General features: G+C 39.8%; 1 protein-coding gene across 2 annotated transcripts in view; it reads left to right on the forward strand.

Moving 5' to 3' along the window:
* Positions 1 to 15575, forward strand: part of NCALD (neurocalcin delta) — a 279891-nt gene that overhangs the window by 84086 nt on the left and 180230 nt on the right. The window contains exon 2 of one of the 2 annotated variants that reach the window (XM_045454028.1): positions 2832 to 2880. The exons of the other annotated variant lie outside the window; for it this stretch is intronic. The gene's annotated coding sequence lies outside the window, so the exon portion shown is untranslated. The remainder of the gene's footprint in view (positions 1 to 2831; positions 2881 to 15575) is intronic. 2 annotated transcript variants of the gene reach the window in all.

Here is a 15575-nt window from a genome sequence, read left to right on the forward strand (position 1 = left end):
ATTGCCTGATTGTATCTTTCTGCTGGTGAACCAGCCAGCCATTTTCCCACACAGGGCATTGCAGGCGGCCTGAACAGAGGGGATGATTCCATCTAGGCTTTGCCCTTGTAGGCTCTCTGTAAATGTTGCTGACTGACCAATTGACTAGGAAAGGCATTTGCTTAACTCCATTTATCCAATCTCTCTTCCCTGGAATCAGTTTTGTTTCTTTTTATTGTTACTGATTTTATTTTGTCATATCATGCTTTCTGAATTTAAGACCAGCTTTGAGCAAGAAATGAAAAAAAATACCTATTTCTCACAACTCGAGTCACAGAATCATGGCATCAGAATGAATCATAGCATCTGAAAGAAGCTTAGGAGAGCACCCAGCATAAGTGAGGTTGGGCTATGAGGAACAAGGGCAATAGCAATGATGCTTTAATGAAATTAGTATCCTATTAAATCTATTCCCTCCATACTTGATTTCCATATTTGCTGAAGTGGAGAGAACTAGATTAATCCTCATTTAAATACCCAGTCTAAAAGCAGGAAACAAGAGGGGCACCTGGGTGGCTCAGTCAGTTGAGCATTCGACTTTGGCTCAGGTCATGATCTCGTGGTTCATGGGTTCGAGCCCCACGTTGGGCTCTGTGCTGACAGCTCGGAGCCAGGAGCCTGTTAACGATTCTGTGTCTCCCTCTCTCTGCCCTTTCCCCACTCATGCTTTGTCTGTTTCTCTCTCTCTCTCAAAAATAAATATTTTTTAAAAGGCAGGAAACAAGACAATAGAAGCTTTAAAATATTTTTATTCAACATTTGTGTAAAATAGAGTAGCACTGATGGCATGATTAGAGGTGGTCTCCACCATAGCAGGGTTCGTGGCTTTTCCCTTTAAACTATGAATGATCTGCCATTGACACAACTCTCTTGTTGCAGTGGTAGCTGTATTTATACACGGTCAGCTGTGTCGTGAATATATTTAGCCTATCCTAAATGCCCCTGAGAGGATGAATATCATCTGTTCCTAGTTTAATTGTGTTTTGGAGCATGGCACATTTTTTTTTCCAGATGAATAAATATTAAGCCTTTTCCACTTCCTGAGGAAGGTTAGGGTTGGATTCTGATATTCAAATTACTAGAGTTATTAAATCAAATGAAAATGAACATGTAAAGGGCTATTCGATTCTATTTATAAGTCCTTGTCAGAATATGCTGCTCAATGAAAATGGTATGTTTTGGCATCCAAAAAAACTGGATATCAACACTGAGACCAGAAACCATTGTAATCATCATTAGCATGAGTGGATGGTATAGCTGACAGGATGGTTAGAAATAGTGGTGTTGATAACTAAACAGTATCCTCATACAACATGTAAAACACCTCAAAGCAGTTTGTATCTGAATGTGCTCAGACTTTCATATCATAAACCTTGAAATTTTTATATGCAAACCAAAATATATAAGGTAACTATTTTAAGCACTGACACCATAAAAAAAGGATTTGCCTCAGGCTTCTGAAAAAACAAATTTGGCCAGCTGTATTTATTTGCTCATAAAGCATAAACTTCCTGATTGGGATCCTAAAGGAAAAGAAAGGACCAACTTGAAATGGATGTCAGGGATTTTAGAGTTATTACATGTACTTTTCTGTATAAAGAGACCTAGTGTTGGGAAGCAACCACTGAGATATATAGCCTTTATTGTATGTCAAAGGGACGTACAATATGTATGAACATACAATATTGTATGTTAAAAGGGACAACTTATATTAACTCTTTGGTAAAGCTTCTACTTCTGCTTTTAGTATATTTAATTCTCTGTGAAATGCTTGGAGGAGTATGAGTCCTTGGTGTATTGACTGAGATATATTTTGCGATGATTGGTATACCATCAAATACAAAGAAATTGGTAGAATGTTATATTTTTTCTACCATGTCATTTGGAACACCTTTTTCTTCTTGAATTATTATAATTTTTTAAATAACAGTGGGAGGATATTTAGAAACTCAAACAATTGCACATTTTGGTATTTTATTCCTAATAAAAGTGATACTTGATATTTAAGAATTCATTGATATGTGTTGGGACTTTTTACCCTACATACTTCCTAAGAGGGCTTTGACCCCATTGATAGTTTGGTTTTGAAACTATATTAGCTAGATTAATTAGATTTTCTAGACTGGTACACCCAGAGGTACTAAGATGCACTTTTTTTCCTCAGAGAGAGGTTGCAAATGCCAGAAATAAAATCTGAGAGAACACCCCTCTCCCATGTCCATTGGCAATGGGATTCAATAGATCACAGCCCTCCCTTGAAGTCTTCCTAATCAAACCTGCTTGGCTAGGCTCCTCACAGGCTAAACCCTTTGATTAGTCCTTTCCTCTGACCTATGACTCTAATCAATACATTATTCCCATTTATGGATCTATTTCATTGTGATTCCTTATTATTGCATTAAGGCACTGTGTTTGCTAATTCTTTCTGGCATGTCCCTAAACTTTGGTATTTCTAGAAGGTGGTTCATATAATGCTCACTCTGACCTGAAAAATTAAGGCCCATATTCTTGACGATCCCTTCCCGTGAATCCATATCCTCTTCCAAGGAGTTCATAAATATCAGCAAGAGGTCAATGCCAGAGTCCCCACTGTGTTAGCCTCTGCCTCCTATTTCTAGGTGAGTCCTTTCTGCCCAGCCCATCTCCCATTCCTAAAACGTGTTATTGACAACTAAAGCCACACCATGGGAAGCTTCCTAGAGCTCTGCCACTAAAATCTGTGGGGATGGATGACGTTGCAGTCCTTGAAGATATTTTCATTCACTGTGGTTATTTTGCCTGTTTTCCTTTAGATTATCTTGGCTTGGTCTCCGGGAACCACCCACTAGTGACTGTCAAAAAGTAAGTGGACACTTAAAATTGTCTTTCAGTCAGCTGTAAATGGAAATCTCAGTTTTGTTTAATGACTTTCACAAAAGACAGTTTCACTCAAATATTTTATCAGCAAACAGTGGCATAATGACTGGGAGTTTCATATATAGGAAAAGATAACCAAACCCTCTCTTTAAAATTTGTGGAAAGGATAATAGATAGATATGAAATAAGTAAGACACTGCCTATCACCCTTGGATATTACCTTTAGCTTAATAAAGTATATTTGCAGCTACTGAGCTGAGTGGTTTGATTTTTCCATCTTCATTCCAGGCAGCTGCCAGAGTCCTCTCAAGGGGCATATTACAATAGCTTCTTCCTTCATTTTAAGTTGGGCTGTAGCCCAAGAACGTATCTCAAATGGCATTAAGCCAAGTAATGTCTAGCACAGAATTTAGCACCTAAGGGGCATGTAATATTTGTTGGAGAATGAACGTAGGTGGGTTAATTAATTCATCAATTTTCTGCTCTGTGTGTTCCTTACCACTGTGAGGCAATGTGGTGTACTGGTTAGTCCCCCAAATCTGAAGCCAGATGCTTGGGTTCAATTCCTAGTTCTGCCACTTACTAGCTGAATGACTTCGGCCACATGTCTAAGCCTCTCAGTATCCCAGTTTTTCCCTCCATAAAATGGGACTACATTACCTATCTCGTTGTTGTGATGAGCTTATTACAAGGATGAAATGAGTTAATATGTGCAAAATGCTTAAAATAACGCCTGACATATGGTAATCTCTGTAAAAATGTTTGTTGAATAAATTAAAATACATTAAGTGTATAGGGGCATTCTAAGGTCCCATGTTTAGAGACTGAAAAACTGGTTTGGCCTAGATGCCATGACTCTTCAGTAGCAATAAACACACCGATCACCCAAATCTTGGTTTTAATACTATTTGCCAATAAAAAGGATCCAGGGCTCCTTCAAGAAATGGCTAATTTAGAACTGGGGCAAGAAATATGCAGAATGAGCCTGGAGCATCTTATAGTGCCAGAAAGTAAGGTAGTGCTCAAAGAAAAAAAAAAGAAAAGCAAAACAAAACAAAAAACACCTCACAATGGCATAACACACAGTGCATCACAAGGATACAGGAACCAACTAAAAGTGCTCCCAGTGTCCAAAGTTGAAGCAATTTGAGCAAGAAAATAAAGTAGTAGTATAGTCCAAGGCATGAAATAAATATCTATTCAGATATAAAGAATTGGATAAATATATGAGGAGAATACACAAATATCCCATGCTGAAGAATTCCAAATACTGTATGTAGATACTCTGCTTTCCATGAAGTTAACTATAACTCCCAATGGGGGTTGCACATAGTGATTTTCTTCCAAGGAGTGAAGTGGGAGAGGGAGGGGAAAAAAAGAATAACGTTCCATCGAGAAACCTGACAAACACTACCTCAAGCCAGGTAATCAAGATTAACATCAACAGTGATATGTCATGTTGATAGTGGGTATCCCTGTAGGATGTGATAAGAATGGTGCTTTACCTCTGGTCCTCTTCCCCAGAACACATTACCCCAGTCTAATCATGAGAAAAACATAGGATAAATTTCAGTAGAGGTACACCCTACAGAATACCTGACCAGTATTCCTCAAAACTGTCAAGGTCATTAAAAATTTTGAAAGTCACAACCAAGAGAAGCCTAAAGAGACAAGACAACTAACTGTAATGTGGTATCTTGGGTGGGATCCTGGGATGGAAAGAGGATGTTAGGTAAAAACTAAGGCTATATGAATAAACTATAGAGTTTAGTAAATAATAATGTATCAATGTTAGTTCATTAATTGTGAAAAATGTCCCATACTAAGGTAAGATGTTAACAATGGAACCTGGGTGTGGGATATACAAGAACTCTGTATATACTATCTTCATAATAATTCTGCAAATCTAACACTGAAATAAAAAGTTTATTTAAAAAAATAAGGAAGTGTGCATATTGAAAAAAAACTGGTTTGGAGGTATATTTTCCATTTTCCAAGTACCAAAATAATATTTTGAAAAATGTTCAATTTAACTAATTTATATTTTGAGATTCATACATAGAGAATTATATTCTGCATTGAAGTTTTGAATTGATCAAAGGTGTACACATATCTAAAGCCTTCTGCTGTATTTCTGCTGTCCTCAAATGGAGACAGAAAATAACAATTGGTAACACAAACCTTTTTTTGCAAGAATAACTGTTTTCGGAGCTAACGTGGATTATGACTTGTGCATTAGTTATACATTGCAGCATGACAAATTACCACAAATTTAGTGACCAAAAACAGCATATAATTATTATCGCCCAGTTCCTTTGGATCAGGAATCTAGGTACATCCTAGCTGGGTCCTCTGCTTCAAGTCTCATAAAGGTATAATCAAGACGTTGACTGTGCTTTGGTCCTTTTTGGAGCTTGAGTTTTTTCTTCCAAGTTCATGTGGTTGTTGGTGGCATTCAGTTAGAGTTGTAGGACTGAGGTACCCTGTTTTCTTGCTGGCTGTCATGTGGGTGCTCTCATCACCTAGGTATTACTCCCAGTTCCTGGCCATGTGGCTGCTTGCCTCTCACAGGCCCTGTCACAACATGGCAGCTGACTTCAGAACCAGTAGGAGAATGTCTTACTCCAGTCGGCTAAGATGGACCTAAGAAGGTCCCTAAGAAGGTCCCATAATGTAACCTTACCAAGAGAGTGACTCTCCCATTGGCTTTGCTGTATTCTGTTGGCTAGGAGCAAGTCACAGGCTATGCCTGCACTCAAGAGGAGAGGCTTGGGGGGCCTGGTTGGCTCAGTCAGTTAAGTGTCTGACTCTTGGTTTCAGCTCAGGTCATGATCTCATGGTTTGTGAGTTGGGGCGCCTGCGTCGGGCCCTGCGTGAGGTTCTGCACTGTCAGCAGATTCTGCTTGGGATTCTGTCTTTCTCCCTCTCTCTCTGTCCCATCCCCGCTTGCTCTCTCTGTCTCTCTCTCAAAATAAATAAATAAACTTTTAAAAAAGTAAAAGGAAAAAAAAGAGGAGTGGCTCATACTAGGGCCTGACTCATTAGGGATCACCTTAGCATATATCCACTACAACAGGAGAGTTTTGAAACAGATCCAGGCATATATGAGCAAACTAAAGAAGAGAACAAACTGGAAATGATGGCTTCTTGTTTTCAGGCAGACTGTAGCTTGAAGTAAATAAATAAATTTCATCCCCACCCCTACCCCCGTACACAAAATTATGTTTAAAAATACTCCTCAAAGTTTAAAAATATTCATCAAAGTTATCAAATGAGACTTATAATTATTTACGACGAAGGAGCCAGAAAAAAATATTTGGAGATAGCTCATAAATACATCACCATTTTCCTAACTAGTGTTTTCTTTTTTGTTAGCAGTGAAGCAATTTGGACAAAATTTTGACAACATGTCTGCATTTTAAGAAGTCTCATAAAAGTTTAAATAATATGATCTTATTTTCAACATTTTATGACTTAATTTTTTTCATTGTTGAGACTGTTTAGTGTTTTAATACTTAGGTTTTTAAATTATGTCTACTGATACTTATTTTTGTTTTTTTTTTAAGTTTATTTATTTTGAGAGAGAGAGAGAGAGAGAGAGAGCAAGGAGGGGAGAGGCAGGGAGTGAGGGAGAGAGAGAGAGAGAGAGACAGAGAGATAGAGATAGAGAGAGAGAGAGAGAGAGAGAGAGAGAGAGAGAGAAAATCCTAAGCAGGCTCCGCACTGTCAGCATGGAGCCTGATGCAGGGCTCGAACTCACAAACCATGAGATCATGACCTGAGCCAAAACCAAGAGTTAGACACTTAACTGACTGAGTTACCAAGGCACCTCTGTCTACTGATAATTACTAATAGTCCAATACTGTTTAGGTTATAATTTTTACATTTTACATGTTGCTTATAAATTTGTGTATTTTAAATATATTAAATATTCATTTTCACTGATTTCTTTTTATGGATTCTGAATCCTTTTCTTATAAACTGTTAAATACAGAAATACTGGTGTCGTCATTTTGCTCCACTATTGTAGTCACCACCCAGATTTTCAGGAACTCAAAAATATATGTATTTTTTCTGATGGCTTCTCATAACACCAAATGTTCCAGAAATCCTAACATTTAGGCATTGGAACAATATTTGCCAAATGGCTGCTTGCATTTGGAAATAAAGCACAGGTATCAGTTTTTAGACCCTGTGTCTAATTGTGGGTTTGTATAATGTGATCACTATATCTGTACATCTCCACAGAGATAATACAAACCTATTAGCTGATGGAACCAGAGACCTTTGTTGATTGTATCTCAGATATGTAGCCACCTTGAAGAAAATAGGCAACTTGTGGAAATGAGGCTTATTAACAACAAAGCTGAAATGAAAAGGAAATATATATATTGCAATAATTCAATGAAGAAACTCAAAAGAGGAAGGCTTTCTTGTGGCTCCTCCTTTTTTCACCCTTTACCTCTTTTTCAAGTCTCTTTCTACCTACATTTCTGTTTTCACTGCTCATTCACAACTAAGCCTTAGGCTGTAAGCTGTTGGTTTCTCTTGTGCAAGGTGTACAAAGGGTTGTTATTCACCTGTAGCTATTGGTAAAATAACTCATTTAGCATATAAAGGTCAAAGCTTACTTGCTTTCTTCCTCGGGGTTGTTTTCTTTGTGGGAATTAAATAAAGGGATCTTTAAAAAAATACCAAATATGTTAGAGTAAATAGAAGTAACCTTTCCTGATTGTGAAGGAAGTATTCAGTGAAAGCCCAGAAGAAGAGAATTTGGCTTTTACTGAAGGTCACAGGATAAAGCCATTCTTTATCAGAGCTGAATTTAGTGGTAGGTCTTGGAATTTGCCAAGGTTTTAGGCCCATGGTAGTCATCAGATCTCTTTTCCTCAGTATTAGAAGGGCTTAGACTTGCCTTTGCCATCAGTTTTAATATATAAATCTAGATACTTTCACCTATTACTGAAATTCTGGATTGATTTGTTATGATTGGAGCAACCATTAGATCCTTGCATTTAAAAAGCTGGGCTTATTTTCTAAATAGTATCTCTGTATGCTCTGTCTTCAGATTTGGTTTCCAGACCATCTTAACATTATTTTGCATCATGGTGATTGAATCCAGGTTGGATTTCCTTGTTTGGGAGTGCTGAGGTAGCAATTGGTTGTGGCCAACTTGGTCTTCTTTTGACATAAGCCAGGCATTTACCAATTTATCTCTTTATTTGGTACTGTTCTTGGGGCCCCATGTACCCCCGTGAAGCTGAAACTACCTCCTCCCACACTGCGCTCTTCTTTTCCTGAGTTTCCTATTACACATATTTTCTGTGCCTGGTCATTCCTATCTTGTCTTACTCACCCATTGTTCGCTATTGATAATTTTTCTCTACAAGGAGACCATAAGCTCTTTGAGGGCAAGGGTTTCTTGTGTTTTATGCCTTCACAAGGCTCATGGCCCTCAGCACTTGAGGCCTACCTGCCACCATGTCCCATGCCTCTAACTCTTATGCCTGATCAAAAAGTGTTTCCTCAAATCAAGAGAATTCTGTACCTTCTATTTGCCTCACTCTGTGCTGGGAGTCACAAAGGTGGGGTCAGTCAAGCCAAATGTCTACTCCCATCTTCAGACCTTCCCATTCTCCTCTCTGGACCCCTCTGCCCATTCCCAGGGCTGCCAGGCTCCTGTCCAGGCATCTCTCCTATGACTCATTCTCCAGAGCCCCAACCTCACTGAGGTCTCAGCCAAGTATGACTTTTCTTAGGGCAATCATGTTCTTATAGAGGAAGACTTCAAGGCCCCAAATGATGTCCTCCAGTGTTGAAATTCCAGGCACTGTGATAGGGAACAATGGGAATATTTTTAACCCATTCTTGTCTGGCTTCCCTTGAGTCACATCACACAGGTAGATGCCTACTCTGCTCCCATTCCCACCCTGCCTAGGGACTATTTAAAAAATGGAAATGTTAACCTCGGTCCTTACGGTGTGAATAACCTAGCAGGAGAGCTGGACTACATGTGCCTACAGGCAGACTAGCATATAGCTTAAGAACCTTTCTAATCACATGATCCTGGCTTCTAATCTCAGTTTTTCTACTCATCAGCTTTGTGGCCTTGTGCAAGTTTCTAAAATTTTCTGAGGCTCATTTCTTTCATCTGTAACACCAGGATAACCAAGCCCATCCCGAGCAGCCCCTGGCTGGCTCAGTTGGTAGAGCATGTGACTCTTGATCTCAGGGTTATAGTTTGAGCCCCACATTGCATGTAGAGATTACTTAAAAATAAAATCTTAAAAACATTAAAACAAAACCCATCCCAAGGTTGTTATGAAAGTTCAACCAGCTACAGTATAGCCATTCTTGGCACATAATAAACATGCATAACATGGGAGCCATCAGTAATAATAACTAGAGTGGGGTGCCAGGGTGACTCAGTTGGTTGAGCGTCTGACTTTGGCTCAGGTCGTTATCTCACAGTTTGTGAGTTTGAGCCCCACATTGGGCTCACGGCTGTCAGCTCAAAGCCCACTTCAGATCCTCTGTCCCCTCTCTCTGCCCTTCCCCTGCTTGTGTGCTCTCTCTCTCTCAAAAATAAATAAACATTTAAAATAATAATAATAATAGTAATAATGATAACAACTAGAGCTAGGGAGGATTGTAAGTCCAACCAAGGCTGTTGGAGGTCTGAGGCTGAGAACAAGTATGTAGAGCAAGGTATTGAAGGCGGAGAACGTCCTAGAAAGGACTTCCTGTCCTCACAGGAAAACGAGTGCTGTTCAGTGTCTGTCTGTGCTTACTTAGCCTTAGGTACATAATCCTCTGATCAGTTCGCCTGCAGAGGCATTTTTGGCTTAGAAGCAGCCTACTGGGGAGTGGAAAAAGTATCAGTGGAACCCATGCATTGTGTTCCCAACATTGTTACTGTACAGAGGATGGGTAGGGTAACTTCACCCCTTCTCTGAATTGTTTGTTTCAGACTCTGTCTCCTCCATTGGACTGTGTGGTCCTCAAAGCCAGGACCCAACTCATTCTGTTATCCCCAGGCCACTGTTGAGAGTATGTGCTCAGTGCTTAATTATTGGTAGAGTGATGGAAAGGATAGAAGATGCTGGTGTTTTGCTGTACTACACAAGTGATCGTATAAAAGATATCTAAGACTTAATATAAGTTTATGAACATATTTTCTCTGTACGCAAGAAAATGACTCAGTCAAATGGAAGAGGGGACTAGTGTGGTTTGTGGTTCTCCAAAGCAACATTGTTTGTGGGGTCAGGGAAGAAGAAAGATGTGACTTGGGAAAGTTGCACCAGCCTTGAAAACGATGGTTGTGCTTCATGGAAGGAAAAACCAAAACCAAAAAACAATCCCTAAGCATGTGAAACTGGAAGAGGAGTCTGTGCAATCTAGCCTGGTGCCAAAAGGGACGAGTTGGCAGATTGGAATGGATCATTGCAAATTCCTGCCGCCACCTGGCTTGTGATTTAGCACTTCTCTGAGCTTTTGTCATTCCATGATATTTGGGCCTGAATTTATTCCCATCTTATTGTCCTTGTCAAAAGCAATGACTTTAATCTGTATGTTTTCCTTGATTCTTGTTTATACCTTGCCATCCTGCTGTTTACAAGATTGGTCTCTCACACTCTGCCTGGGGTGTTTCTATTCCTGTGTAGTTAAAAATTGCCAGAGGATTGTTTGAGCTGCTCTATTTTGAAGAATGGAGAAGCCATGTTGCCCTGTGGAATCCCAGCATGGTGTGGCATCTCAGTGAAAGAGGCACACAGCTCTTATGAACTTGTGACTGACTGTGAAACTTTGCACATTCAACTATTTTAAACACTTGAGACTGCCTGTTGTGCATCTTGTTACAGAGATATAATATCAGGTGTGACCTGTCACATGGGCTGATGCCTCCTTGGAAGTTGCCTGGAATAACATGAAATGTGATTTCTTTCCAAAATAGAGTGCCTGCCATTTTCTCCCCAGCTTTGGGTTGGAAATGATGTCCTAATGTCTTGCATTTCTCTTCTCTGTTCCTGCATCCTGTCCTCACTTTGGGTTGATTATTTCCCCCATCTGAATGGTCTCCACAGTGTTCTGTGTGATGCTCCTCTTGATGACAAAATCATGGCGGCATGTGGAACGACTGCAAGTTGGAAATTGTTCCTTTGCTTTCTTGAAGCATGGAATCCAGAAAGGTTAGGGGTTTGAACAGAAGTTGCTTTGATTACAATTGCTTTGATTATAATTACAATGGCTCCAAGCTCCAAGAGGAAATGACCTTTGTCAGAGGTGATGCCGGCCAAGGTTGGCTTTGCTTCGGATCCTCTTCATGGTGCCATCCTTCTAACACCCCCTACACTCCCTTAAACCCCCCACTCCCTAGGTATCCTTCTCTGTTTCTGATGCCCCTGTTTTCCTCAGATCTTCCTCATCAGGGTAGACAGTGCTCCATACTTTAGCTTCCTTCCCTTAAATGCTGATTTCCTCTGATCAAAATTTCTCAGATATTATTCCTCAAGTTACTCACTGTGATATGAACATGGATGGCATTGGGTCAAAGATACCTATGCTGGGTGTGTTCCTCTGGAGTGGAAAAGAGGTAATGAAAACTCACCAAGCCTCAGATGATCTGGGTTTTTAATTCTAGTTTTGCTACTTATTAGCTGGTGACCTTGGGTTATGTTACTTACAGTTTCTATGTTCTCATTCATAAAATGTACTTGATGAGTTCCTGCTAGAATATCTAAAAATATGAGATTTTTACCTTCATGGATTATTGTAAAGCTCAAATGAGACGAAGCATTTGAAAGCTCTTTATAAATGAGAGTGATTCTGTACAAGTGTAAGGTAGGAAGGCAATAAAGTGCCTTAATCATGTCCAAAATGTCAGCTTCTTGACAGATAATGTGAGGTAGCAGAAAGCTTCAGCCTGGCTTTAGTATTTTTGATAATCTCATTTTATCTGAGCCTCTGTTTCATCATGAAGGCAAAAGAATAGAATCAAACCTCAGGAGATTGTCATAAGGATTAAATGAAATGATGGGTGTAAAGTTTCTTAGCATAGTGCCACTTGGCACTAAGTATGTGTTTAATAAAATGTTATTCCCTCTCATCTTAATATGTCCCTTAAGAAGTGACTCTAGAGAGGGGCGCCTGGGTGGCTCAGTTGGTTAAGCGTCTGACTTCAGCTCAGGTCATGAGCTCACAGTTTGTGGGTTCGAGCCCCACATTTGGCTCTGTGCTGACAGCTCAGAGCCTGGAGCCTGCTTCAGATTCTGTGTTTCCCTCTCTCTCTGCCCCTCCCCTGCTCACGCTCTGTTTCTCTCTGTCTCTCAAAAATAAATAAATGTTAAAAAAAAAAAAAGTGACTCTAGAGAGTCTGGCACAAGATTTTCCACATGCATCAAATCTACCTGTGGATGTGGCAGATCCAGTAATCAAGATGGTATCAAAGCAGCCAAGAGGAATGATCTAGTTTAAAGGTAACATTAAAGAGATGTCTATCATTCTCTAAAATAGGCATGGATTCTGATAGTGCAAAAGGTGACATGGGCTTGATTTGAAGGGGTGGGGAGGGAGGTGAATGGGGCACTCACTTTGGCACAAAATTGAAGAGGGCACTGTAGAACTCCATAATCAAGGTAAATAATGTTAAATACAATATTTTTAAATTAAAATTCATGCAAAAAATCATGATGAACACACTATCAACATTTTACATAAAGATAAGATCAGAAACAGTGTTGTGCACAGTCATATTAGAGCCTGAGACAAAAGAAAAAAATCAGTAATTGTAATCCTGTCTTTATTTAAACCGTTGATATTTTGTTTATTGTAGATGTTTTTGATTTTCAAAAATATTGCATTAAAGTGTTATTTATTTTGATTGCTGAGTTTTTTGGTGCCTTTGTAAGATTTGTGCCCAAGGAGAGTGTGCTACCCATTCCATTAGCCTCATCTTGCCCCCACCCTGGGGTGGTGTCCACTCAGCTGGGAGGAGAGTTCCAGAGTGGGCTTCAGGTCCCCACTTCCTGTTTCCCCTCACCCACTCTGGGGTCCTGGCTTTGGTTTAAGTATAATTTTGTGAAAAAAGAAAAGACTATATCAGATGAAATTCCAGCCTTCTTTCTAATCAAGTGACTACCATAGTGAGATATAGTTTGGAAAGAAAACATGAAGTAAATGGTTCATCAGGAACTTAATTGAGGTCAGAAGGTCAGCAAACAATGACCCACAGTCCAGCTGCCTGTTTTTGTAGGAAAAGTTTTATTGGCACACAGACCTGCTCATTTGTTTTTGTGTTGTCTGTGGCTGCTTTGGGGACACAATGGCTGAGTTGAGTAGTTGCAAAAGGGACCATGTGGTTTGCAAAGCTGAAAACCTTTACTGTCTGGTCTGATGTAGACCTCTGATTCAGCTTATCAAAGCACTCAGATGTTTTTGGATCAGTATGTGGGGTTGGCGACAGTTTAGAATATACTGTCATTTGGAAATTTATGTAACAGAGAATTCAAGTACATTTACAGAGAATATTACCTTTCATTTGTAAGAACTGGGGGATATTGAGAAGGTATCAGAGTTCAAAAAGTAAGTCAAGAGAGGCAGCAGAGAATAGGTGAGATCTCTGTCTGTCTGTGCCCCTGCAGGTCCTCTATCAGAGTCCAGTTGTGACTTGACATCACAAGGCATGAGATGTTTATACAAGCTTGACATTGCCCCTAATTGGTAGAAAGAAAAAAATGGGTTTGTAGAAAAGTGAATTCATTTGTTTTATCACATATATGGTTTGTGGCTTTAATTACTTAATTTCTGTTAATATGGATAACTTAGAGCTGATTTCACAAATTCAATGGTATTTAGTGAACACCCATTTATGCAGAAGTTGTAAGAGTCATGCTCAAAGTAGTCTACTTCTAAGTTTGAGTGTGAGCAGAGATAGGAAACCCCCAGACATGGTGTTCTGATGTGTCTGAGGTTTGGGGTGCATAGAGGAGATGACAGGGAGACTAAGAGGAGAAAAATCAACTTATGGGAGGCCCTGAATGCTGGCTAGGGAGTTTGAATTTTAACCAGGAGCCACTAGAAGCTTCCTTGATCAAGGAAATGGCATAGCCACACCTGTGCTTTAATTAGGATATGAACTGAGTGTGGAAGAGTGGAAGGTGAATGAGAATAGAAGTAGGGGGACTAATCAGAAGATGATTTCACTAGCCTAGTATGGTTTATATAAGTCCTATAGAGATGACAGGGGCCTCTATTAGCAGTATCCATGTTAATGGGAAGAAAGATCTGATGATGCCAGTGAGAGTAGTAACATTAACCACTATTCAGCCACTTGACTAGGGAGGACTGCTGGATTTGTAATTGAGGTGGCTGGGAGGGTGGAGGAGGTATTAGTAGAAATAGAGAAGCCAGGTAGAAAAGGTTTTGGGGTCAAAAATAATAAGTTTTACTTTATATAAAATAAATTGAATATACTATAAAATACCCAGGAGAGAACAGAGGAATGCATGCGAGAGGGAGAGAGGAAAAGGGAGAGGAAGAGGCAGAGGGAGACGGAGAAGAGGAAGGGAGAGAGGGGAAACTGCTGCGGATGAAATTTTAGAAGTTACCTGATAAAAGGTAATCATTGAAGCCTGAGCATCAAAAACCTCATAAGAGAGGAAGTTAGAAGAGATGAGCATTGAAGAAACAACTTTGGTAGAGTTGCCAGATAAAATACAAGATGCTCAGTTAAGATTGAATTTCAGATCAATGAAGAATCATATTTTAGTATAAGAATGTTCCTTGCAGTATTTAGGTACACTTCCACTAAAAAACATATATGTGTTGTTGATTTGAAATTCAAATTTAACTGGGTATTCTGTATTTTTATTTGCCAAATCTAGCAATCTTTGCCTGTGGGGATTGCCCATAATTATGGGATGGTCAGAAGAGGAAAAGATGGTAGAAGAGCCTAGGGAGAGACAGGTAGGACCCAGGAAAGCTAGGATATTGTACTATCATGGAATCCAAAGGCAAAGTGTTTTCAGAAGAGCTGAACAGAAAGGTCAAGGCTATTGCTTTTGGCTACGTGGAAATCATTAGGGACCTTAGAGAAAGCAGATGGGGGTCTGGTTGCAACGGGTTAAGGAGTAAATAAAGTAAGGGAGATGGAAGTAATCTGCGTAGATCTCTCTTTTAGAAGTTGTGATGGAGAACAGAAGGAGAGATATGAGATGGTAAAGAATAACAAAATGGAAGTCAGGTTTTTCAGGATTAGAGAGGCCGAGGCTGTTTGCCAGCCTCTGAGGAGCCCAGGGTAGTGGCATCCTGAGGATGTAAGAGGGGTGATGGGATTAAGGGATGGAGTGAGTTGTGGATGATGCTGGAGGGGGAGAATCAGGATGTAAATGGAGGGATTAACCTTTGCATGGAGGATGCTCCCTCTTCATCCAAGCCATGAAAGAAGGAGGGGGAGATAAAGATGTGGAGATTTTGGAAGTAGGGAAGAAGAAGGAAGGCTTTTATTTCTTTTTGCTCTCTGTGCTATCAAGTACATTTATGGAGAAGGGATTAGGGGAGCAGGAGGGGAAGACTCAGGCTCAAGATACTCCCTCTTTGCTGCTTGCATGGGACAGATATGATGCAGAGCTCAAAAGTGCATGTAACTCATCTAAGTGGGAACCATTTATTTTCCTCGTGTT

This window comes from Leopardus geoffroyi, chromosome C3 (assembly GCF_018350155.1).
Source record: "Leopardus geoffroyi isolate Oge1 chromosome C3, O.geoffroyi_Oge1_pat1.0, whole genome shotgun sequence".
Lineage (NCBI taxonomy): Eukaryota > Metazoa > Chordata > Mammalia > Carnivora > Felidae > Leopardus > Leopardus geoffroyi.